The sequence below is a fragment of the Dasypus novemcinctus genome, chromosome 11 (genome assembly GCF_030445035.2).
Source record: "Dasypus novemcinctus isolate mDasNov1 chromosome 11, mDasNov1.1.hap2, whole genome shotgun sequence".
NCBI lineage: Eukaryota > Metazoa > Chordata > Mammalia > Cingulata > Dasypodidae > Dasypus > Dasypus novemcinctus.
Genome location: NC_080683.1, coordinates 1,999,190 through 2,024,199, shown reverse-complemented (window position 1 = coordinate 2,024,199; position 25,010 = coordinate 1,999,190). Strand labels below are relative to the sequence as shown.

Genomic DNA, 25,010 nt, shown 5'->3' with positions numbered 1-25,010 from the left:
ATTAAAAATTAGAAAAAAAAAAAGATGTAGACACTGAGGAAGAAATGAAAGAAATTGTCTTGCCACTGTTCATACAGGGCAACACTTACTGCAGTGATGAAAGGCAAAACACCAAAAACAAAGCTTTATAATACTTTCCATTTTTTAATACCTCAATTTATTTTTACTTTATTTTAGTTTTTCTAAATTAGCGTGGATTCTACTTCTAATCTTTAAACCCATCACTATATTTCATTTTCCTATTAATTGAATTTGGCAATGTATTAGGCTTCATATTGAAGAAGTTTTGGATGACAGAGAAGTTCAACTATGGCAGGGGAGGAACACTGGTGTGGGGTGTTATTGATGGGGGGCACATGGTTGGGAGGGAGTTCTCTATGGCATGTATATAGGGTTCATAGAAATGTTTGGGTATATGTTGGGTATTTTCATAGTAGTTATAGTTACAAAGGACAACTGAGGGAGTGCTGAGTTCCTAGCCAGGGGAGCTCTATGACATTCCCCAGTGGAACAGCAACAATCCTCCAAGTGCAATGGCATAGACTATTGAAGAAGGATGGTCCAGTGATGAGCCCTTGATACTGATGACCATGCTTATGAGCCTGTGTGCCTGAAATATGAAATAGACCTAGAGCTGCAGGGTGACTAAGAGCCTCCATGTTGCTCAAATGTGGCCACACTCTAAGCCAAACTCAGCATGTAGATGCATTACCTTCCCCCCAGCATGGGACATGACTCCCAGGGATAAGCCTCCCTGGTGCTGAGAGATTACTACCAAGCACCACCTGGTGATGTAACTAGAAAAATACCTTGAATAAAAGGGTCACCTCAGACCAGCAGAATATCTCAGCCTACATGTAGGATCATGTGTTAAAACCTGCTTTTTGACCTTGAATAAAAGGGGTAAATGGCAAAAACAAATGAGTTTATATGGCTAACAGTCTTCAAAAAAGAGTCAGGAGGTCACTGGAGGGGTCACATTTACACATGCCTCAGCAGGACCCCAGAGACAGCCAAAGTAGATACAACCCTGGGAACTGGTTCTCATGAGAGCTACAGAGACCCACAGGTTCTATAGTCATGGCAGATGGCTCTGGGATTTGGTGCCATGTCAGTTGGTCCTACTTTGGAGTTTTTTTTCCTGAATTTGATGTAGTTGGACTCACATGTGACCTTTCTACACATGTCTCTTCTGTCACTTTTACTGAGCCTGTGGTTGGTGCTGGGATTGGTGTGTACTCAGGAGACTTGAATCTCTGGACTTGCCATGTGCCAGCTGTGCCTTGGGCCTCAGAGGAGTTGCAACTTCTGCCCTTTGTTTCATTGGACTTATCAGGTCAGCTAACAGGGAAGTGGACATAGCCAACCATCACATCAGGGAGTTGAGGGTGCCTACAACTGCAAGCAGGAGAATTGCATCTGTTGTCCATGTGGAGTCTGGGCCCCCTCTCAATGTAGAGGTGTAGTGGACATCACCATCCCAGGGTCCACAGAATGGAGGAATGGAATATGGATTGGAGTGGACTTGCTGATATTCTACTGTGGAACTATTTTAATTAATAATGGAAGAAATTGTAGCTTTGATGTGGAGAAAGTGACTATGGTCCCTGGCGATGGCAGGGAGAGGGAAGAAGGGATGTGATGTGGGGGCATTTCAGCACTTGGATTTGTCCTCGATGATAATGCATGGATGGTTGCTGGACATTGTATATCCTACCATAACCCACTGAATGTACTGGGGGAGAGCATAAACTACAATGTAAACTATTGTCCATGTGGTGCAGCAGTGTTCCAAAATGTATTCCCCAAATGCAATGAATGTGCCACAATGAGGATGGAGATTGTTGATGTGGGAGGAGTGGGGTGAGGGTGTGTGTGGGGTATATGGAGGCCTCATATTTTTTTAATACATTTTTGTGATCTATGTATCTTCAAAAAAAAGTACATAAAAAACAAACAAATAAAACAAAACTATTTCCTTCTGAAAATCTTTCCTTCAATTTCCACAGTTCCCAGTGAGAATTTTCCAGAGTCTTCATTGTGAAGATCATTGCATTATTTCTAGGGCATCTACTTGCTGGGATGGGGGTGGGGTCCTTGTTTGAGACCCTGTGGCCTCTCAAGGGGCAGGAGCTGCATGCAGCTGGTGGCACAAGAAAGGGGAAGCCCTGACCAGCTACTGGCGGCTGATCATCTTCCCTGGGCTCCCAAAATAACTGATTTTAATGTGTACTGAAATGATATGAAATTCTGAAATATTGTGATACAATGATTGTGTCTTGCACATGGAAACAACATGTGTTTCTGAGATCCAGAAGATAGAGTGTGACAGTTTGGAGTTCTTTTATGGATCCCAAAAAGAGAATATTATGTTTTTGAATGAATCCAGTAGTGTGGGTGTGAGGCCTTTTCATTGGACTACATTAGTTAAGCTTGTGTCAGGTTGAATCTCCAACTTCTTACTAGAGCTGATATAAACAGAGAGAGAGGAAAAAGAAGTCACCGTATTGATACTGCCATGAGAGAGAGAGAGGACAGCAGGAAGACAGAATCCCAAAGGCTGGCCGAGGGAGGTCCCAAAGTCTGGAACCAGGAGAGTGCAGAGGCATGGAAAGAAGCCTCCTAGCAAAATGGCCCACAGGGCAGCTCAATTTTATTTTAGAAAATAAATTTGCAATATTCTAGCCATAGTCCAAAAGAGAAGAATGATGTTTTAATTTGCCAGCACTTTAGTAACAAAGGATCACTAACAGGTTGGCTTAATCAACAGAAATGTATTTAGAGGCTGGAAGTTCAAGTGAAGGTGTCAGCAGATCATACATTCTCTGAAAACTGTAGACTTATACATTATTGACTTACCAGAATTCCATGACTCAGTCTCTACCTCTGTCACATGACCATCTTCCTCTCCATCTGCTCATCTTGTGTCCAGATCTCTTCTTTAAAGATCTCCAGTCACATTGGTTGGGGCCAATTATGATTTATTTTTGCTTTATTTTAAGTAAGGAGGATTTTGGAAGGTGCTATTTACAAATGAGTTCTCACTAGAACAAGAGTTAGGACATGAACATATCTTTGTGTGGGATATGTTTCATTCCATAACTGAAGGGAAATACTGCAAAGCAACTACAAATTTCCTCTGTAGAAATGAATTCAAAATAAAATATTTGAGTTATACAAAACGCAATAAAATTGATCACAATTCCATTATCTGAAAGTTCACCAAATACATAAACCAGTATTTTCTAGATGAGCAATATATAGTGTTACAAAATCATGCATGGGCGTGAAAACATTCAATGTTTTAATTTCAACAAATTTAAATTTAACACAATATGAAAGTTCTTTGCATGTTTTCAGATTATAAACTGCAAGTATTCTTTATAAGTAACCACTTGTTGAAGTTTTTGTAGAATTTCAATATTGTGAAGATGTATTAATGATTATCTGAAAGTGCTAATCAAATACTGTTTCCATTTTTTGGCAATATATCTGTGTGAGGCTGTCTTTACTCCAAAGAATGAATAAAGACACAGCTAGGAAATTCCAGCTCTCTCTTAACACGGTACATTTAAAGAGATTTTCATAAGTACAAAACAATGTCTCACTATGCTTTGGTTTTAAAAACAAACATATTTTAGACAAAATGTGTTAATATATTAATGTATACAGGATTCATTTGTTTAATAAATTAAATAAGTATTTACACTTGTACACCTTTTAATATCTAATATGGTAAATATATATGCCACTTAATGGAAATTTCATTGTGTCTTCATTACTTTTAAGAGTGCAAAGGATAGCAAAAAATGCGCAAAAAATTGAGAAGTGATAGTATATAAATTCCATTAAATTATATTTTCAAAAGACCAGAAAACCTCAGGTAGTATATTTTTGGCATTTTTTGCCCACCAAAATCCTCCTTTGAGTTCTATTCCCATGGAATTAAAGAGACATGGCTTTATTAGATGTCTGTTGATCATTATTTATTTATTATATGCCTGTCCATCATGCTGGGACAATGTTCAGGCTTCCCTTCACAGAATCAGATGTGATCCACCAATATTTCTGTGATTCACCTAAAATTTTTCAGATATCCTCTTCAAATGTTAGATTTTCTGAGGCTTTTGTCCTGTGAGTGCTTGCATTGTCTTAGTATATTCTGCATTTTTGTTTATGTCACATATTTATACATTTTCAAAGGTGCTTAGGAAGAATTCTGTGGAAGCCTGTAGCTAATTCTAGAACAAAGTCTTATCCACATGTCCCCCTGAGTTGTCGACTCTCATTTTGTTTGTAACTTCTGGGGTGACTGCTGTCTTAGGTCCCATTGCAAAGAAAGCTTCTCCTAAAACTCCTCACACCGTGTTTTCCTCCATGGTGCTGCATTAATAAACCCTATCATCTATAGACTGTGAAAGAGAGTTTTACATTATCCAGACAGAATTTTCAATAAATGTATTTAGTTCCCAAGCAGGGAATTTACAGATTAAAAAATTCTTAAAAATGAATTCCAAAGAAGTTTATTTATACTTGATGTTTTCTTAAAATTGCCTAGTTTAAGTAGTTTTTTTGTCCATTTGTATTTTTTTGTGTGTTGGCTACAGGTAAGCTAGTGATTTTATATACCTGTGTGAAAGTTTTTCATACCCAATACCACCTTAGTTAAGTTCATGCATTCTTCTTAAAATAAATCTCACATTGTAATATGTCTTTCAATATTTGAGATAATTTTAAACTAAAAATAAAGAATGCCATCATGTGGAGAATACTATGTCTTTATATGAATATCTTAACAGGTGCCTATATCTTTGAAAGAACTTTAAGTTCCTGGATACTGCCATCCTAGAAGAAAATATTGAGTGCTTTGGATTAGAGAAATCTACTGTTTAAATTTCTTTTTTTTTCTTTTTTTTGCATTCATTCTTGTACAGGGGTAGCAGCTATTTAATAAAATAATAGAAAGGAGTCACAACTGTGCAATGAGGAAAAGTTAAAGTTGAAAAACAGGAAGAGCTGCTTCCCTCATTGGAAAGATATACTCTTAAAGACCTGCCTGCCCTTCAACTCAGTTATTATCAGAAATCTTTTTGTCTCTTCCTGAGCTCTTGATGAACAGATGCATGCCATGCTCAGTTCATTTAAGCTTTCTTCATGATGAAGTACAGGGAATCAATACTCAGAGTGGGGTGAGATGGAGCAATAAATGGTATGCAATTTTTCTCTGAGTACACCACATTGCTTGTACCCTTGATACACTTTTCCCACAAATAAGATTTTCAAACATATCCTCTCAAGGTGGAGTTTGTCATTCTTTCCCAAAGTCTGAGCTAGAATTTGAAGTTAAAACATATTAACCTTTTAATATTTTGTTATTCAATAACTGTAAGGCTGGCTTTCTACTTTAAAATCCTTATCTAGAGAATGTTCATCCTTAATGAAATTACCCTTATTCAATCTTTTATCTGCAGTTGTTACAAAGAACTTGCCAAGCTTAATATGTCTCAGTACCTTTTATTCATTATAGAAGCAAATATTCTATTAATACAAGTCTTAAGTTTTCCAAAAATAATAATCCTAGTAAAGGCCTGATTTTTTAATAGTCCTCCAATTTCTAAAATATAACCTTACATTTAGTTTTCAATATTGTAATAATTGAGAACTCCATAATGCAGGTTTTTTAATTGGTTTGTTCAGACCTGGGTCTTCTGCATAGCTGTTCCCTGGGAAAAGACATCACTGCCAACGTAACAGGCCAAGTGCCACACTTAGGAAGCCAGGAGATACATTTCAGCACCTTTCCAGATATCCAGATATGGGTTTGGGGTTTTATTTTTGTTCAATTTTCACTCTACTATATGATATTAATTTTACAGATTTTTAATATTTAGTATTGATATTTCTGAGTGTGTATTTTATTTATTTTGTTGGAATGAGGTAGGCTATTATTCTTGAGACTTAAGTGTTTTCCTCAAGAATTTTTCCTAGATTTAGAAAATGAGTATTATCATCAATTTGATTTCTATCTCAGAATAGATATTATTTATTTCATTCATATACACAATATTTTTGTTTTAATTCTGTATTATAATAAATGTTCTTCAAATATACTTTCAAATACTTGAAATTATATATATGTAATTTACATTAGTAGCATTAGCAATCTAACTATATTTAATCTGAGATTTCTTTTTCTTATAGCAAAACAGCTCAAAACATCCTTCTTCACTTTAAGTATATTTACAAGATGTCTTAAATGTTCCACTGTCTCATTAATTGCCTGATTATATTTGCATCATCTAAAATATGTTTACAATCCACAAAAGCTGTCCCTGGTTTCCCTGACAACATAATTTTCTAGTTCAATAGAGAAGCAACCTTAAATAGGTATTTTCAGACATGCACATGGATGCCTGCTGAGTACTCCTTGTGTTAAATGATAAAGCTCACAGAGTTAAGGTTTCTTTAATGAAAGGATAAGACACTGTACAAGGTTTCTGAATCACATGTTCTTTCCCTCAACTTTAAGCTCCACATTTCTGATTTTTAAATTGCCCAACCTCAACCACTCTTAGTGCTTTTCTATATAATATCACTTAAGTCTTCCTTTCTCATTCAATCAAAGCCAGTTTTTTTCCCTTGTTTTTTTTTAATGTTACATTAAAAAAATATAAGAGGTCCCCACATACCTCCCACCCCCCTCACCCCACTCCTCCCACATCAACAACCTCTTTTATCATCATGGCACATTCATTGCATTTGGTGAATACATTTTGGATATTGTCTTCCAAAATGTATTCAGAAATTGAAGGGAGCCTAGGCCGTGTTGTGGGCCTGGGTGCCGTCACAGTGCTGAGTCACAGTGCTGAGTCATAGGTGCTGAGTCATGCTGAGTCATGGATGCTGAGTCATGGGGCAAGGCCAAGGCGCATGCACCTCGCCAGCCTGACTGGCAAGCCCCTAAATTACCATATCCCTATATAACCCCCCTTCCCCTCCTCTTCCCCGAACTCGCCCACAGATCACGCAGGAGCTCGTGCACCCTGGCTCTCCAGCCTCTGTCAATAAAGTCTCCTGCTTCTTCTGGCCAGTGTCCACGTGAGGTTGTAGCGTGGTCCTCATCGCCGCAGCTAGTTTGCGGCCCGGCGGCGGTTCCCTGAGTGAGGCAGAGCATCGCCCTGACAACCTGTATCCACGCCAGCAGCATGAGGAAGGCCCTCTCCCCCGGCGGAACCGGTCCATGAGCCACCTTGCTGCGCTGCTCCCCCGTGGTGCAGCCGACCGGCTGCCTTCAAGAAATGTATTCGGATTAATTCCTGAGTGCATTTACATTGTCTTCACCATGGATGTTCATAACATTTTAAAGTTTTCTTCACTATAATTTCTATTGTATTTTCAGGATAAGAGATGAATGCATTTATCTTGGATTGAAAGAATTTTGAAGATTTTAAGGAAATATACTAAATAAAGATGCTTACATTACATACCAAAAATAATATTTTTAATGGTGACAGAAAAGAAAATGAATGGAATATGTTTAGATATCAGTTATTTCATCCTCAGAACAGTGCCGGGCCTAGTATTGAGAATTCCACAACATTCACTTGTCACAAAGTCCTTATTTTCCCACTTTTCCCTACATTACCATGTTACAGTCATCAGTTCAGGTTTGGTTGATATCTGTTTCCCAGGTTAGAAATATAACATTCACCCATTCTTCTGGAAATTAGGAGATGTAAAGGTAAAATTTTTTAGAGTAGAAAGCACAAAATCCATTGGTGAAGTAATGGATACATCGAACTCAATCATGAGGACATCTCTGGCATGGTAGTCACTTTCTATAACATGGTTGGGCATTAAGTCTTCAGTAGGGCCAAGCGCTCACAAGAAGCTGGCTCTTCCAAGAGTGCCTACAACTGAAAGCAGGAAGATTGCATCCAGCATCCATGTGGAATCTAAGCCCCCTCTTGATATAGATGTGGAGTGGACACAACCATTCCAAGGTCCACAGGATGGAGGAATAGACTATGGATTAGAGTGGACTTACTGATATTCTATTCATGAACTATTGTGATTAGTAATCGAAGAAAATGTGGCATTGGTGTGGAGAAAGTGGCCATAGTGGCTGCTGTGGGTGGGGAATGGGAGGAAGAGATGAGATGTGGAGGCGTTTTTGGGACTTGAAGTTGTCCTAGGTGATGCTGCAGGGACAGTTACTGGACATTGTATGTCCTCCCATGGCCCACTGGGTGGACTGTGGGAGAGTGTGGGCTATAATGTGGACCATTGACCATGAGGTGCAGTGCTGCTTAGAGATGTATTCACCAAATGCAGTGAATGTCTCGTGATGATGGAGGAGATTGTTGCTATGGGGGGAGGGGTGGGGTGGGGGGTATATGGGGACCTCATATTTTTTGAATGTAGCATTAAAAAAACAATAAATAAAGACAAAAAAAAGAAGCTGGCTCTTAAATACTGAGCAGTTAGGAAGGTCGAACCTTGTTGCGGAAGTATAACATTGATGCATATTAATTCTACACTGTACACGATATAAAGCTACAGTCTTGGGAATATTAAAAGACGAAGTGATCCAATTTTTTTAAGGATTAAATAGAATATGTAGAAATAACCTTATTTCTTTTCCATATTTAATCACCTTTTTGTCTTTAAATGCTGAATTAATTTATGACCCTAATCTCAGTAGTGAACAATAACAAAAATTATTTTCTTGTTAAAAATGCATGCCCAGGCCGCCCGCCCCCTGGCCCTCCAGGCCCCTTGCGCTCCGCGGGAATGGGCCCTGCTTGGCCGTGGTCAGCTGGGCTCCCAGCCAGGGAGAGCATGGTGGTCCGTGGGGAGCCAGGGGGCGAGGCATGCGCCCTGCAGCACATGCTCCTGCTCCCAGATTATTTTAAAAATGCTCTAAAGAAGATCAAAAGTGGGCTCATGTTTGTAAAATTAGTTAACCCATGTACAAGGGAAGGAGCTATTTACTTGTTCAATATGTGTCTACAGTAGCTGTTTGAAATAAAAGTTTTTAAGAAAAAATGCCATTCTTGGTTTATAAACCAGTCAGTTCAATCAGAAGGTCATCTTCACTTTTCCACACCAATGGGTCCCTTATTTCTGGTTCTCCACTATATTAAAAAGACTGATAAAGAGGGCAAGTTTCAGCCCCTAGATCATGTGGTGGTGGATGACATGTTTTCAAATTGCACATTATTGCTGAAACTTCCCCAAATGGAGAAGTTACTTCACCATGTGACAAAGGGAAAAGAAATAGACAGCAAGAAATATTACAAATACAGCAAAGAGAAGACACTAAAGTGGTTGGAAAAAAAGGTCTGTCAGACTGTAGCAGCATTAAAAGCCAGTGACATCAATGTTGGATCTTGGGTACAGTCGGCTGCATTTTTATCTGGTGACCAGTTTTCCAGTAATAAGGTGTGTGTGTGTGTTTTGTTTTTTAATAAGTCTGGACCTAGGGATGAGAACTGAGAATCCACAACCTCACAATATTGAGGCACACCTGCTTCAGACAAGGATGATTGGGTTTAAAGTATTACAGTGGAGAATTTGCATATAAGAAAGAGAAACCAATTGGATTTCATAAAAGGTCAGCGTTCTAGCTGACACATGCTGGGATTTTCTTAGGATTAGATACTAGCAAACAGTGCTTGGCTCTTTTAACAATAAAGAGTGACCTTGGGCCAAATCAGCTGACACCTCAACTAATTTGGCAGGAAACTACTACCTTTAGCCAGCTGGGAATGCTATAGGCACCACATCCAGTTGTAGACTGGACTACGCTATGGGTCTCTATTGACACCCATGTCTTCCCATGAGGACTCTTAAAGTTGGATTTTGTTTTTCATAAATATACAATGCAAGTTTAATTGTAATTGGGTATAAGCTTGGTTGAGAGTTTGTACAGACTATATTAACTACATCTGAAGCTAATTATTTATTTATTTATTTTTATTTCTATTTTTTGTCTTTATCTATTTAATGATAGATTCAAAAAATATGAGATCCCCATATACCCCCCACTCCCCTCACCCCACTCCCCCCCCCCATAACAACAACCTCCTCCATCATCATGAGACATTAATTGCATTTGGTGAATACATCTCTGAGCACTGCTACACATCATGGTCAGTGGTCCACATCATAGCCCACACTCTCCCATGTTCCATCCAGTGGGCCATGGGAGGACATACAATGTCTGGTAACTGTCCCTGCAGCACCACCCAGGACAACTCCAACCCCCAAAAATGCTCCCACATCACATCTCTTCCTCCCACTCCCTACCCCCAGGAGCCACCATGGCCACTTTCTCCACACCAATGCCACATTTTCTTCGATTACTAATCACAATAGTTCATGAATAGAATATCAGTAAGTCCACTCTAATCCATACTCTATTCCTCCATCCTGTGGACCTTAGAATGGTTGTGTCCACTCCACATCTATATCAAGAGAGGGCTTAGATTCCACATGGATGCTGGATGCAATCCTCCTGCTTTCAGTCATAGGCACTCTTGACTCCCTGGTGTGGTGGTTAATCTTTTTTACCTCCATGTTAGCTGAGTGGGGTAAACCAGAGTGTAGGGGTTGCAAGTCTGTTGAGGCTCAGGGCCTGGCTATCACATGGTCAGTCCAGAGATTCAGGTCCCCTGGGTATACATTAAATAAACCCCAGCACCAACTACAGTTCTGGTAAAAGTAACAGGAGAGACTTATGGACCAAGATCACATCTGAGTCCAGCTCCGTAAAAGTAACAGGAGAGACTTATGGACCAAGATCACATCTGAGTCCAGCTCCATCACACAGAAACACAACCTCCAAAGTAGGACCAACTGACATGGCACTGAACTCAATCTGCCATGACCATAGAACCTGTGGGTCTCTGTAGCCCTCAGAAGAACCAATACCTGGGCTTGTATCTACTTTATCTGTCTCTAGGACTCTGCTCAGGTGTGCATAAGGGCAACCCCTCTGATAACCTCCCAGCTCTTTTTGGAGACTCATAGCCATATAAACTCATTTGTCCTTTCCATTACCCCCTTTTATTCGGGTCAAAAAACATTTTTAACTCCTGGTATTATATGTAGACTGAGATATTCTCTGGTCCGAGTTGACCCTTTTATTCAAGGTCATTTTCTAGTTACACCATCAGCTGGTACCTGGTAGTAATCCCTTAGCACCAGGGAGGCTCATCCCCAGGAGTCATGTCCCATGCTGAGGGGAAGACAACACATTTACATGCTGAGTTTGGCTTCGAGACTGAAGCTATTTAAATGGCTTTGTTTGCAAGGTATTTGACCCTGTTACATTTTCAATTTTACTAGGGTTGTGAAATTGACCCATGGAGCAAGGTTTATACACTAGCCTTGCTTCTCATTTAAAGTCATTTATTTGCTGAAGACAAAGCACTGATATGTAGCTGATTGCCAGTCCTTCCAGAGAAACACCAGAGTAATACAATTTAACTGATCAAGAAACTTTGTTGTTTATGTGGCATCCAACATTAAAAAAAAATAACCAAAATTATAACCAGTAATATTTTACTGCTGTCTAAGATCATGAAGATCAGTACTAGGTTACATAATGGAGAGTAGAGACTTTGACAGCTCTCTAAGAACATCATATAAGTTCTGAAACACTTCTATAAATAACTTTTTATTCACTCAAATTTAACAACAGAAGGTTAGAAAATTCCTATTAATTTGCCAGCACATCCCATGCAACTCTCAATATATTAAGTAAACCTAACTACTTTACATTTTTGAAAAATCTATGGAGGAATATCACTCATACATAAACAATAAATCTATAGTAATTGAATTTCCAAAACAAACATACATAACATCATTCAGTGTTCTCATAACTCACCCTACCACCAATACCTTACATGGTTGTGAAACATCTTTAAATAATTATTAAAGAGCATCCTCAAAATATTACTACTAACCAAAGTATCTTACATTTGGTGTATTTTTCCCCCAACCCACTGTATTATTATTATTTATATCATTTATATATGAACAAACATAGACAATAAAGGTGTAGGAAAATTGTGAACTTATAAAACAAACATGCATAACATCATACAGGGGTCCCATACATCAACCCACCACTAACACCTTGCATTGTTGTGAGATATTTGTTACAAATTATGAAAGAATATTGTCAAAATCTTAGTACTACCATAGTCTATATTTTACCTTTGGTGTATTTTTCCCCAAATTGTTATTTTTTTATATTATTATTACAGAAGTTTTGAACTTACAACACAATCACGTACATGTGCAGAATTCCCATACAACACCCCTCTATCAACACACCACACCATGGTGGAACATTTATTATAGATTATAAGATAATGTCAGACTATTACCACTCACCTTGGTCCACTGCATACATTTGGTTACTTTTTCCATACTCCTCCATTATCAACACAGTACATCTTTGGCATTTTTGCATGAATATTGCAGTATTCCTGTTAACCACAGACCATAGGTCACTCCAGTTGTATTTTTCCCATCCTTCTCTACATTCTCACCACCCTGCAATAGTGATGTACATCTACTCTAGCTCACAAAGGACACTCTTGCCTCTATACCATCAATCACAATTCTCACCCACCTCTGGGTTTACTGTTATTCAGTAGATTATTCTCTAGCCTTCTTTCAATTGACATTTATATCTCTAGACTACACTTTCCAGGCACATTCCCATTTATATACCAGCTGTTACTCACTATACTATATTACCATCAACTCTATACATTTCCACAGTTTTACAGTAAAGTTAATTAAAACTTCTGCATACATTAAGCATGAGTAGTCCATCTCTTACCTCCTTTAAGAATCCACCAACTACCACCAGGTCTTGATGATTTTTCCTACATTTTCTTCTAGAAGTTTTACAGTTCTTGCTTTCATATTTAGGTTTTAAATATATTTTGAGTTAAATATTGTATAAGGTGTGAGATAGGGGTCCTTTTTCTTTCTTTTGGCTATGGATACCCAGTTCTCTCAGCACCATTTGTTGAATGGACTATTCTGCACAAGCAAGTGGGTTTGAGAGGCTTGTCAAAAATCACTTAACCATAGAAGTAAGAGTCTGTTAATGAACCATCAGTTTTGTGCCATTGGTCTACATGTCTGTCTTGATGCCAATACCATGCTATTTTTACACTGCAGCTAGGTAATATGATTTAAAATCTGGAAGTGAGAGTTCTCCAACTTTGCCTTTCCTTTTTATGTTTCTGGCTATTTGAGACCCATTACTTTTCCAAATAAATTTGATAATTGTGTTTCCCATTTATTTTAAAAATTCTAGTGGAATTTTTATCAGGACTGCATTGAGTCTGTATATCAATTTGGGTAGAATTGACATCTTAATGATATTTAGTCTTCCAAACCATGAGCATGGAAAGTTATTCCAATTATTTAGGTCTTTTTTTTTACTTCTTTTGACTATGCATTGTAGTTTTCTGAAAATAAGTGCTTTCCATCTTTGGTTAAGCTTATTCCTACTTATTTGATTATTTTAATTGCTATTGTAAATAGATTTCTTCCCTGACTTCCTCTTCAGATATCATATTCCTAGTGGATTTTGAAGTCTATTTCATCTGATATAAGTATAGTTACTCTGGCTTTTTTTTTTTTTTCCATTTTGTTACTGCATTCGTGGAGTATCTTTTTTCAGTTTTTCACTTTCAATGTATTGGCATCCTTGGGTTTAAGGTGAGTCTCTTGCAGAAATCACATAGATTGCTCATATTTTCTTATCCCTTCTCCCAGTTTGTGTTTTTGATTGGTGAGTTTAATTCATTAACATTCAATGTAATTACTGTAAAGGCAGTTCTCATTCTTCCATTTTTACATTTGTGTTTTACCTGTCATATTTTATTTTCACCACTCTTTCAGAATTTTTGTTACTTATATTCATATAATCTTTATTTCTAGATTCTCTTCCAAGCCCCTCTCTCCTGTCTTGTCTTTTCAGACTACAGCATACCCTTTAATAATTCCTGCAAGGAACTTTGTTATAAACCCTCTCGGTTTCTGTTTATCTGTGAATATTCTAAACTCCCCAACATTTTTTAAAGACAATCTTGCGAGATATAAGGTTCTTGGCTGGAAGTTTTTCTCTTGCAGTACCTTAAATATATCATACCACTGTTTCCTTGTCTTCATGATTTCTGATGAGAAATTGGCACTTAATCTTATGGGTTTCCCTTATATATTATCCATTGCTTTACTCTTGTGTTCTCAGAATTCTCTCTTCGTCTTTGGCATTTGACATTCTGATTAGTAAGTGTCTTGGAGTTGGTCTATTCAGATTTATTCAGATGGGAGTATGTTGTGCTTCTTGGACATGGATACCTATGTCCTTCAATAGTGTTTGGGAATTTTCTACCATTATTTCTTCAAATATTCCTTCTGCCCCTTTTTGCTTCTCTACTCCTTTTGGGACATCCTTGGCACATATATTTGCATGTCTCTTACTGTTGTTTAGTTCCCTGAATCCTTGATCTATTTTTTCCCATTTTTTTCTTCATCTCTTCTTTTTTATGTTCACTTTCAGAGGCTATGTCTTCAAGCTTACCAATTCTTTCTTTTGGCTCTTCAAATCTGCTGTTATATGACTCCAGTGGTTTTTTTTAATTTCATTTTTGCACCTTTCATTCCCATAAGATCTGCTAATTTTCTATGTATGCTTTCAAAATTTTGTTTGCTCTTATCCAATGTTTTCTTTATATCCTTAATCTCTTTAGCCATCTCATTGAATTTATTAAGAATATTTAAACATCTATAATTAGTTGTCTCAACTCTTTTATATCATCTGGAAGCTTATCTTGTTCTTTTAGCTGTGTCATGCCTTCCTGTTTCTTTTTTTTTTTTTTTTGAATGTTAACTGATCTTTTTTTTTTTATTAAAATTATTTATTTTTACAAATTACATTCAAAAAATACCAGGTCCCAATAACCCCACCGCCCCCACCCCCCACTCCCCCCACCGCAACACTCCCCCTGACCATCACGACACATCCATTGCACCCAGTAAGTACATCTCTGAACATCACTGCACCCCGTAGTCAATGGTCCACATCATAGCCCACACTCTCCCACGTTCCATCCAGTGGGCCCTGGGGGGATCTCCAATGTCCTGTAATTGTACGTGAAGCCCCACCCAGGACAACTCCACGTCCCGAAAACGCCTCCACATCTCATCTCTTCCTCCCATTCCCCAAACCCAGCAGCCACCATGGCTACCCTTCCCACACCCATTCCGCATTTTCTCTGTGGACATTGGATTGGTTGTGTCCGTTGCACATCTATGTCAAGTGGGGGCTTAGATTCCACATGGATAATGGATGCACTCCTCCTGCTTTCAGTTGTAGACACTCTAGGCTCCATGGTGTGGTGGTTGACCTTCTTCAACTCCATGTTAGCTGAGTGGGGTCAGTCCACTAGATCAAAGTGTAGGAGCTGAAGTCTGTTGAGGCTCTGGGCCTGGGTGTCATATTATCAGTCCAGAGATTCAAATTCCCTAAATATATCTTAAACCCCAGCACCAACTACAATTCCAATAAAGTAGCATGCAAGTCTTGTGGGAAGAGATCCCCTCCGAGTCCAATTCCATCATGTAGAAACACTAGCTCCAAAGAAGGGCCATCTGCCATGGCAGTGAACCCCATCTGCCATGACCACAGAACCTGTGGGTCTTTTTATCCCTCAAAAGAACCAATACCTGGGGTTGTATCTACTTTATTTTTCTCTTAGACTCTGCTCAGTTGTGCATAAGGGCATTCCTTCTGACAACCTCCAGACTCTTTTTTAGAGACTCATAGCCTTATATTCTCATTTCTCCTTTCCATTTCCCCCTTATATTAGGTCAAACAGCATTTTGAAGTAATGTTATTATATGTAGACAGGGATATTCTGCTGATCCGTATTGAACCTTTAATTCAAGGTCATTTTCTAGTTGCATCTTCAGCTGGTATGTGGTAGTGATCCCTCGGTGCCAGGGAGGCTCATCCCTGGGTGTCATGTCCCACGTTGGGGGGAATGCATAGCATCTACATGCTGAGTTTGGCTGTGAGAGTGGCCACATTTGAGTAACATGAAGGTTGTCAGGAGGAAACTCCCAGGCACAGTGTTACTCTAGGCCTTGTTCTTATTGCAGATGTATAGGCTCAAAAGCAAAGCCATTGGTATCAGGAACCCACTGTTGGGCCCTCCTTCCTTCCTGGTTCTTGCCGTTGCCCCTGGGGGACTGCTGCTGCTCCCCAGGGTCCATGACCATGACCCTCCGGCCAGGCGCCCAGTACCCGCCCCAGTTGTTGTTTTTAATTGTTTCCACCATGAGTATATCTAGACATTACTATATAGCCTGGGCATATGCCCTGTATAACTCCCTGTCAGCCATATATATCCTGTCAATAACATCCTATATCAGTATTCCTCCGCTGCCATTGTTGAACCACTCTGTGATCCAAAACTTCCTGTAAAGTGAACCCCAACATAATGTCACCTTCACAAGAGTCTTAGATCACCGAAATTCATATATACAATATGCAGTACTTCCCCAGATCCACCATAAAACCTTTTCCCTTCCACAGCGATAATCTTTTAGCTTATTCATATCATATTTCCTGATACTGATGTACAGATTCCGGGACAATAGCTTTCAAACAAGGTGACATCTGTGCTTACTATGTGGTCCATACTTTAGATTGTACAGTTTTCTAAATTTTTTAGTTATCCCATTTTTTGCCTTATGGTTTACATTATTAGTCTGTCATCCCCTATATGTTTCTGGTGTAATATTACATGTTTTATATTCATCCTCGTGTACTCTCACAGAACTCCTCTCTTGCCCCCATATTTACCTTGGTTCCATCCATTCCACATCCATTTTCCCCCTCCCCTTGAGGCCCACAACGCCAGCCAATCTCCATTTCCCAAGAAGCCATGTCCAGAGATACTTGCAGCAGTATTCAGGACCTGACTTTCTCAACTGCCCTAATGCCCTGGGAGCCATCCTTTCTCACGAGAGATACAGTTCTCTCTATTTGACAGCATTAGTCCTCCCCAGATTGTGGGTCCACCCCAACTCTCACTTCTTGGGTCTCTTCCCAATGGTACAACCCACCTTGGCAAAATGAGCCTTCAGCTATTCCCCCGGAGTCCATCCCGCATCAGACCATACTCCCTGAGCATCCTAACCAGGTGTCCCTCCTACTTATACTTTGATAGGATTTTCTCAACATTTTGTTCTCAATGGACACCTGACACTCTCCCATGTTTGTATGTTGCCCCTCCTCCCCCCGAATTTTTGGACAATATTACCCCTCTTCCCATCCCCAGCCCCACTCAAACCCACAAAGCCCCACCCGAAGGCAACCCCTTGCCCCCATTTTGTCCCTTCTTTGTGCTCATACTTACCGCCAGCTCATCACAGATTCCACCCCTGCAGATGTTAACTCATATCCTTCCTCCACCCCCGGATTTCCTGTAAGCCTCTTTTATAGACTCTAGCTCTCTGAGGCAGTTTGCTTATTTCATATCATTGAGGTCATGTAATATTTGTCCTTCAATGCCTGGGTTGCTTCACTCAACATAAGATTCTCAAGATTCATCCATGTTATCACTTGTGATTGTACTGTATTTGTTCTTACAGCCGAGTAGTATTCCATTGTGTGTATATACCACATTTTATTGATCCACTCGTCTGTTGATGGGCATTTGGATTGATTCCAACTTTTGGCGATAGTGAACAATGCTGCTATGAACATTGGTGTACATATATCGGTTTGTGTCCTTGTTTTCAGGTCTGATGGGTATATACCCAGCAGTGGTATTGCTGGGTCATATGGCAAATCTATGGTTAGGTTTTTGAGAAACCACCAAACTGTCCTCCAGAATGGTTGGATCCTTCTGCATTCCCACCAGCAGTGGATGAGTGTTCCCCTTTCTTCACATCCTCTCCAGCATTTGTATTCTTCTGTTTTTTTCATAGCTGCCAATCTTATGGGAGTAAGATGGTATCTCATTGTAGTTTTGATTTGCATTTCCCTGATAGCTAGAGATTTGGAGCATTTTTTCATGTGCTTTTTAGCCATTTGTATTTCTTCTTTGGAGAAGTGTCTGTTTAAATCTTTTTCCCATTTTTTAAATGGGTTGTTTATCTTTTTGTTTTCAAGATATATGAGTTCTTTATATATGCAAGTTATAAGTCTCTTATCAGATATATGGTTGCCAAATATTTTCTCCCATTGTGTGGGTTCCCTTTTTACTTTCTTGACAAACTCCTTTGAGGTGCAGAAGGCTTTAATTTTGAGGAAGTCCCATTTATCTATTTGTTCTTTTGTGGCTCGTGCTTTTGGTGTGATATTCATGAAGCCATTTCCTATTACAAGGCCCTGTAGATGTTTCCCTTCACTGCTTTCCAAGGTCTTTATGGTCTTGGCTCTTACATTTAGGTCTTTGATCCATCTTGAGTTGATCTTTGTATAAGGTGTGAGATGGTAATCCTCTTTCATTCTTCTACATATGGCTATCCAGTTCTCCAGGCACCATTTGTTGAATAGGCCATTCTCTCCCAGTTGAGAGGGTTTGATGGCTTTATCGAATATTATATGGCTATATACATGAGGTTCTATATCTGAACTTTCAATTTGATTCCATTGGTCTGTGTGTCTCTCCTTATGCCAATACCATGCTGTTTTCACTACTGTAGCTTTGTAGTATATTTTGAAGTCAGGAAGTGTGATTCCTCCTATTTCATTTTTCTTTTTCAGTATGTCTTTGGCTATTCGGGGCCTCTTTCCTTTCCAAATAAATTTCATAGTTAGTTTTTCTAGTTCCTTAAAGAAGGCTGTGTTGATTTTTATTGGGATTGCATTAAATGTGTAGATCAGTTTTGGTAGGATAGACATCTTAATAATATTCAGTCTTCCTATCCATGAACAAGGAATATTCTTCCATTTATTTAGGTCTTCTTTGATTTCCTTGAACAGTCTTGTATAGTTCTCAGTGTATAGGTTTTTTACCTCTTTAGTTAAATTTATTCCTGAGTATTTGATTTTTTTATTTACTATTGTGAATGGTATTTGTTTCTTGATTTCCTCCTGATCTTGCTCATTATTGGTGTACAGAAATGCTACTGATTTTTGCGCATTGATTTTATAACCTGCGACTTTGCTGAACTCATTGATGAGTTCTAGAAGCTTTGTTGTAGATCTCTCAGGGTTTTCTATGTATAGGATCATGTCATCTGCAAATAATGAAATTTTGACTTCTTCCCTTCCAATTTGAATGCCTTTTATATCTGGTTCTTGCCTCAGTGCTTGAGCAAGTACTTCCAAGACAATGTTAAATAGGAGCAGAGACAATGGGCATCCTTGTCTTGTTCCTGAGTTTAGAGGGAAGGATTCAAGATTTCGCCATTGTAAACAATGTTGGCTGTAGGTTTTTCATATATACTCTTTATCATGTTCAAAAAGTTTCCTTGTATTCCGATCTTTTGGAGTGTTTTTATCAAGAAGGGGTGCTGTATTTTGTCAAATGCCTTTTCTGCATCTATAGATATAATCATGTGATTTTTTTCCTTCAATCTGTTTATATGGTGTATCACATTGATTGATTTTCTTATGTTGAACCATCCTTGCATACCTGGAATAAATCCCACTTAGTCATGGTGTATAATTTGTTTAATGTGTTGTTGAATACGATTAGCAAGTATTTTGTTGAGTATTTTTGCGTCTAGGTTCATTAGAGAAATTGGTCTGTAATTTTCCTTTCTTGTGGTGTCTTTGTTTGGCTTTGGTACTAGGATAATGTTGGCCTCATAGAAGGAGTTAGGCAATGTTCCTTCTGTTTCGATTTTTTGGAATAGTTTCAAAAGGATTGGTGTTAGTTCTTTCCGGAATGTTTTGTAGAATTCACCTGTGAAGCTGTCTGGCCCTGGGCTCTTTTTAGTTGGGAGATTTTTAATGACTGATTCTATCTCTTTGCTTGTGATTGGTTTGTTAAGATCATCAATTTCTTCTTTCATGAATATGGGCTGCTTATGTGTTTCTAGGAATTTGTCCATTTCCTCTAGATTGTCATTTTTGTTGGAATATAGTTTTTCAAAGTATCCTCTTATGACAGTCTTTATTTCTGTGGGGTCAGTGGTGATATCGCCTTTCTCATTTCTTATTTTGTGTATTTGCATCTTCTCTCTTTTTTTCTTTGTTAGTCTTGCTAAAGGTTTGTCAATTTTGTTGATCTTCTCAAGAAACCAGCTCTTGGTCTTGTTTATTTTTTCAAGTGCTTTCTTATTTTCTATTTCATTTAGTTCTGCTCTTATCTTTGTTATTTCCTTCCTTCTTCTTCCTGTTGGGTTACTTTGTTGTTGTTTTCCTAATTCCGTCAAAAGTGCAGTTAGTTCTTCAATTTTTGCTCTTTCTTCTTTTTTGATATGTGAATTTATGGCTATAAATTTCCCTCTCAGTACTGCTTTTGCTGCATCCCATAAATTTTGGTATGTTGTGTTATCATTATCGTTTGTTTCAAGGTAGTCATTGATTTCTTTTGAGATTTCCTCTTTGACCCACTGTTTTTCTAAGAGTGTGCTGTTTAATTTCCAAATCGTGGTGTGAAGTCTGGGCCTCCGTCCCTTGCAAATTTCCAGCTTGACTCCACTGTGGTCAGAGATATTGTTTTGTATGATTTTGATCTTTCTGAATTCATTAAGCCTCTCTTTGTGGCCTAGCATATGGTCTATCTTGGAGAATGTTCCATTGTGCTTGAGAAAAATGTATATCCTGCTGTGTTTGGGTGTAATGATCTATATATGTCTATTAGATCCAGCCCTTCTAATATACTGTTCAAATGTTTTGTTTCTTTAGTGATTCTCTTTGGAGATGTTCTGTCCAGAGTTGATAGTGGTGTATTAAAATCCCCCACTATAATTGTAGATGCATCTATTTTTTCACTTAGTTTTTCCAGCATTTGTCTCACGTGTTTAGAGGCACCCTTGTTAGGAGCATAAATATTTATGATCATTTGATCTTCTTGACAGATTGTCCCTTCCACTAAAATGTAGTATCCTTCTTTGTCTCTCACAATTGTTTCACATTTAAAGTCTATTTTGTCTGATATTAATATAGCTACTCCTGCCTTTTTTTGGTTGTTGTTTGCTTGTATGATTGTTTTCCAGCCATTCACTTTCAACCTCCATGCGTCTCTGGGTCTAAGATGTGTCTCTTGTAGACAGCATATAGATGGGTCATATTTCCTTATCCAGTATCCCAGTCTGAATCTTTTGATAGGTGAGTTTAATCCATTGACATTCAGTGTTATTACGTTCAGAGAATTATTTGTGGTAGCCATTTTTGGTTGGATTTGTGTTTGTTATATTTTGTTTGTATTATTATATTTTCCCCTTCTATTTTTGTCTTTTTTGTTGCTCTTACACTCTCCTCCATCTCTGACTGTCCTGTTTTTTCCTTTCTTCCTGCTGAACTCCCTTTAGAATTTCTTGAAGGGGAGGTTTCTTGATGATATATTTTTTCAGTTTCTGTTTATCTGTGAATATTTTGAACTCTCCATCATTTTTGAATGCTAGTTTAGCTGGGTAGAGTATTCTTGGTTGGAAATTTTTTTCCTTTAGTACCTTGACTATATCATACCACTGCCTTCTTGCCTCCATCGTTTCAGATGAGAAATCAGCACTTAATCTTACGGAGCTTCCCTTGTATGTGATGGTTTTCTTTTCTCTTGCTGCTTTTAGAATTTTCTCTTTGTCTTGAGCATTGGATAATTTGACAAGTATATGTCTTGGGGTGGGCCTGTTGGGGTTTATGACCAGTGGAGTGCGCTGTTCTTCTTGGATATGTACATCTGTCTCTTTCAGTAGATTTGGGAAGTTTTCAGTCATTATTTCCTGCAACACTCCTTCTGACCCCTTTCCCTTCTCTTCTCCTTCTGGAATGCCTATAATATGTATGTTTGAGCATTTTGCATTATCTCTCAGGTCCCTAAGTCCTATCTGGATTTTTTCTACCTTTTTATTGACCACTTCTACTATCTGTTTGATTTCCAATGCACTGTCTTCCACATCACTAATTCTCTGCTCTGCCTCTTCTAATCTGCTGACATTTGCTGCAAGTGTATTTTTGATTTCTCAAATTGTGGTGTTCATTTCCATCATATCTGTTATTTTTTTGCGCATGTCTGCAATTTCCCCTCCAAGTGTTGTCTTCATGTTGTTAACCTCTTTCATTGCTTCATCAAATTTGTCGGTGATAAATGTTCTGAGATTTTTCATTGCTTGTGCGAAGTTCTGCTCCCCTTCCTGATTTTTAGTTTGTTGATTGGATTCAGTCATGTTTTCCTGATTACTGGTTTGGTTTGTAGATTTTTGTTGCTGTCTCGTCATCATTTTTCCTTGACGGGTTTAATCAGATCCGTATCTTCTTTGTCTAGTCTTGGAGATTAATTAGCTGTTGTTTTTTTTGCATAAGTGTTATATCTTCTCTTTGTCACTTTGTTCTTCCTATTCAAATTTCTTATTGCTGGTTAAGTTCACTTTAAAGGAAAGTATTAGTGCTGGGGAAAGGCAATTGTGTAAGGAGGGAATAAGTGTAAAGTAGTATTTGTGATATATGTTAACAAAGCATCAATATGAGTTCTTGGAGGATGGAGTTTAGATCATGTAAATTGTGTGGAGTTATAGTAGTAGGAAAGTACCTATAATGAGGTAGATGACTGAATATGGGAGGAATATGGTACGTACTAAGAAGCTATTTTTTTCGTGAGAGAGAGAAAGAGAAAAGAAAAGGTAATCATTTCAAGGGCAGATACCAGATGGAAAACTAAACAAAGGTTTAGAAATTAAGAGTTAGATGCTTAGTGGATCAAAGAAAGGGAGGTGGAATGTAGGAGAGATAGCAGATGGTGGAGGATATCAAGTTGTAGGGGAAAGGGGATAGTATAGATAGCCTAAATCTATTCACAGAGAAATGAGGCAGTGGAGGATGAGGAAACCCAGCAAATGTGAGGTGTTTCCTGCAGGAGCTATTGTATTGTTAAGATAAAATAGAATAAGAAGAAGATCGGGGACAAAAAAGAGAGGATTAAAAAAAAAAAAAAGGAAAAAGAGACTTTGGGGTATATGCTGGGAGAAAAGACTAGGGGATAATGCAATGCCAGGAATCAGAACATTAAAAAACTGGAATAGAAAAAAAATAGAATAAAAATAAAAGCAAAACAAAATAAGGAAGAAAAAATGCAAACGTTGAGGGCTAGGATATTCAAGGGCCTCAGATGAACCTTAGGGCGTGGTGGATTCAGGGATGGACAGTCTGAGGTATTGATGCCTCAAGAGGTGTGAGTCTCTGGCGTGTGGGACGCCAGAGTCCAGGGAACTCAGACCTGGCAACCTCAAGTCTAGTTAACGGGAATCCTGGGAGCACCACAGTGCATCACAGCCTTCAGGGATCCCCGCAGTTGGGTGCCAGCCATATGGGTGATGTCTCATTCACAAGCTCTATCTCGTGTTCTGTGTCCTACAATTCACTCACTTACTAGGGTCTATTGTGTGGATATATCACCAATTGACTTCAGGAACCCTCCCACCCTGTGGTCCCCAGGAACGTCCACCTGGGGGCTCCTCTAGGCTGCAGCCAATTTAATGACTCAGATCAAATATCCAGGTCCGGGGGAGGGGCTCCAGCCAGAAACGCTAATAACAGAGTCCAAACCCGAAATTCCCACGCTTCGCAAAATATTCCCCTAATCAGGTTCCAAACATCTGCCACCCCATGAGACCCTGGTAGCGTCTCTTTGTTGCTATCACTTTGAGACTGCTGTAGGTCAGCAGCCCGGCTTGGGGAGGGGGGGTGTGGCTCTAGAGGGAAATGCTATTATTTGTGTCCGCAATCACAAATTCCCCCCGCTTTGCCCTAAAAACCACGTCTGTCTGCCCAAATGGGTCTGCAAGCACCTCCCTTTTCCCACCAACCCCCAATAGGCCGCCCAGGGCCCACGAACTCCCCAGTACTGCAGAGGCTCCAAAAACAAAAAACAAACAAACAAACAAAAAACTAAGAACAGAAACCCCGCGATACTGCTCGCCGCGGCTCGGCCTGACTCCGCCCGCCACCGCGGCCCGGCCTGGCTCCGCCCGCCTCCGTACGCCGCCTCGGCCCGGCCCGGTCCCGGTGTCCACCGCCCGCCACCGGGGCCCAGACCGGCTCCGCCTGGCTCTGCTCGCTGCAGTGGCCCAGCCCGGCTCCGGCGTCCGGCGTCCGCTGCCCGCCGCCGCGGCCTGGACTGGCTCCGCCCGGCTCCGTACGCCGCTGCGGGCCGGCTCCGCTCCGCCCAGCTCCGTACGCTGCCGCGGCCCGGCTCCGCTCGCCGCTGCGGACCGGCCTGGCTCCGGCGTCCGCCACCCGCCGCCATGGCCTGGCTCCGCCTGGCTCTGTACTCCGCCACGGCCCGGCCCGGCTCCGCCTGGCTCCGCTTGCCGCCTCGGCCGCGGCCCGGCTGGCTCCGACGTCCGCCGCTGCGGCCCGGCCTGGCTCAGGCCCGCCGCTGCGGGGCTAGATGCCTCGGCTCCGCCTACCCAAGGAGGGAATTCTCCACACGTAGCTGGGATCTCCGTGTATATTTCACAGAAGGATCCTCTCTGTTACTTTCCCTCCAAATCGATGTCCAGACACCTCTGGACCAGCGAAAATCCCGAAACAACCCGGTCCCAAAGAGTCTCCAACGCCGCCCAGCTGATTCCCTGCAGAAGACCCTAACAGGGAAGTTCACTCAGCCGCCATCTTGCCCCAACCCTTCCTTCCTGTTTCTTGATATGGTTTGTAATTTTTTGTTGGTGGCTTGGCATCTGGCTTACTAATATTTATTTTGGGTGCAGTTTTTCTCTTTAGTTTAGGGCTTTCCAGCTTTTTCTCTGTTTGTTGTATCGTAGGAGCAGAGCATGTAGTTGGTGCTATA

At 39.8% G+C, this 25,010-nt stretch overlaps 1 pseudogene; it reads left to right on the top strand.

Moving 5' to 3' along the window:
- The first annotated feature begins 8,841 nt into the window (after positions 1-8,841).
- LOC101440856 (ribonuclease H2 subunit B pseudogene) lies at positions 8,842-16,392 on the top strand (annotated as a pseudogene).
- Positions 16,393-25,010: the final 8,618 nt, after the last annotated feature.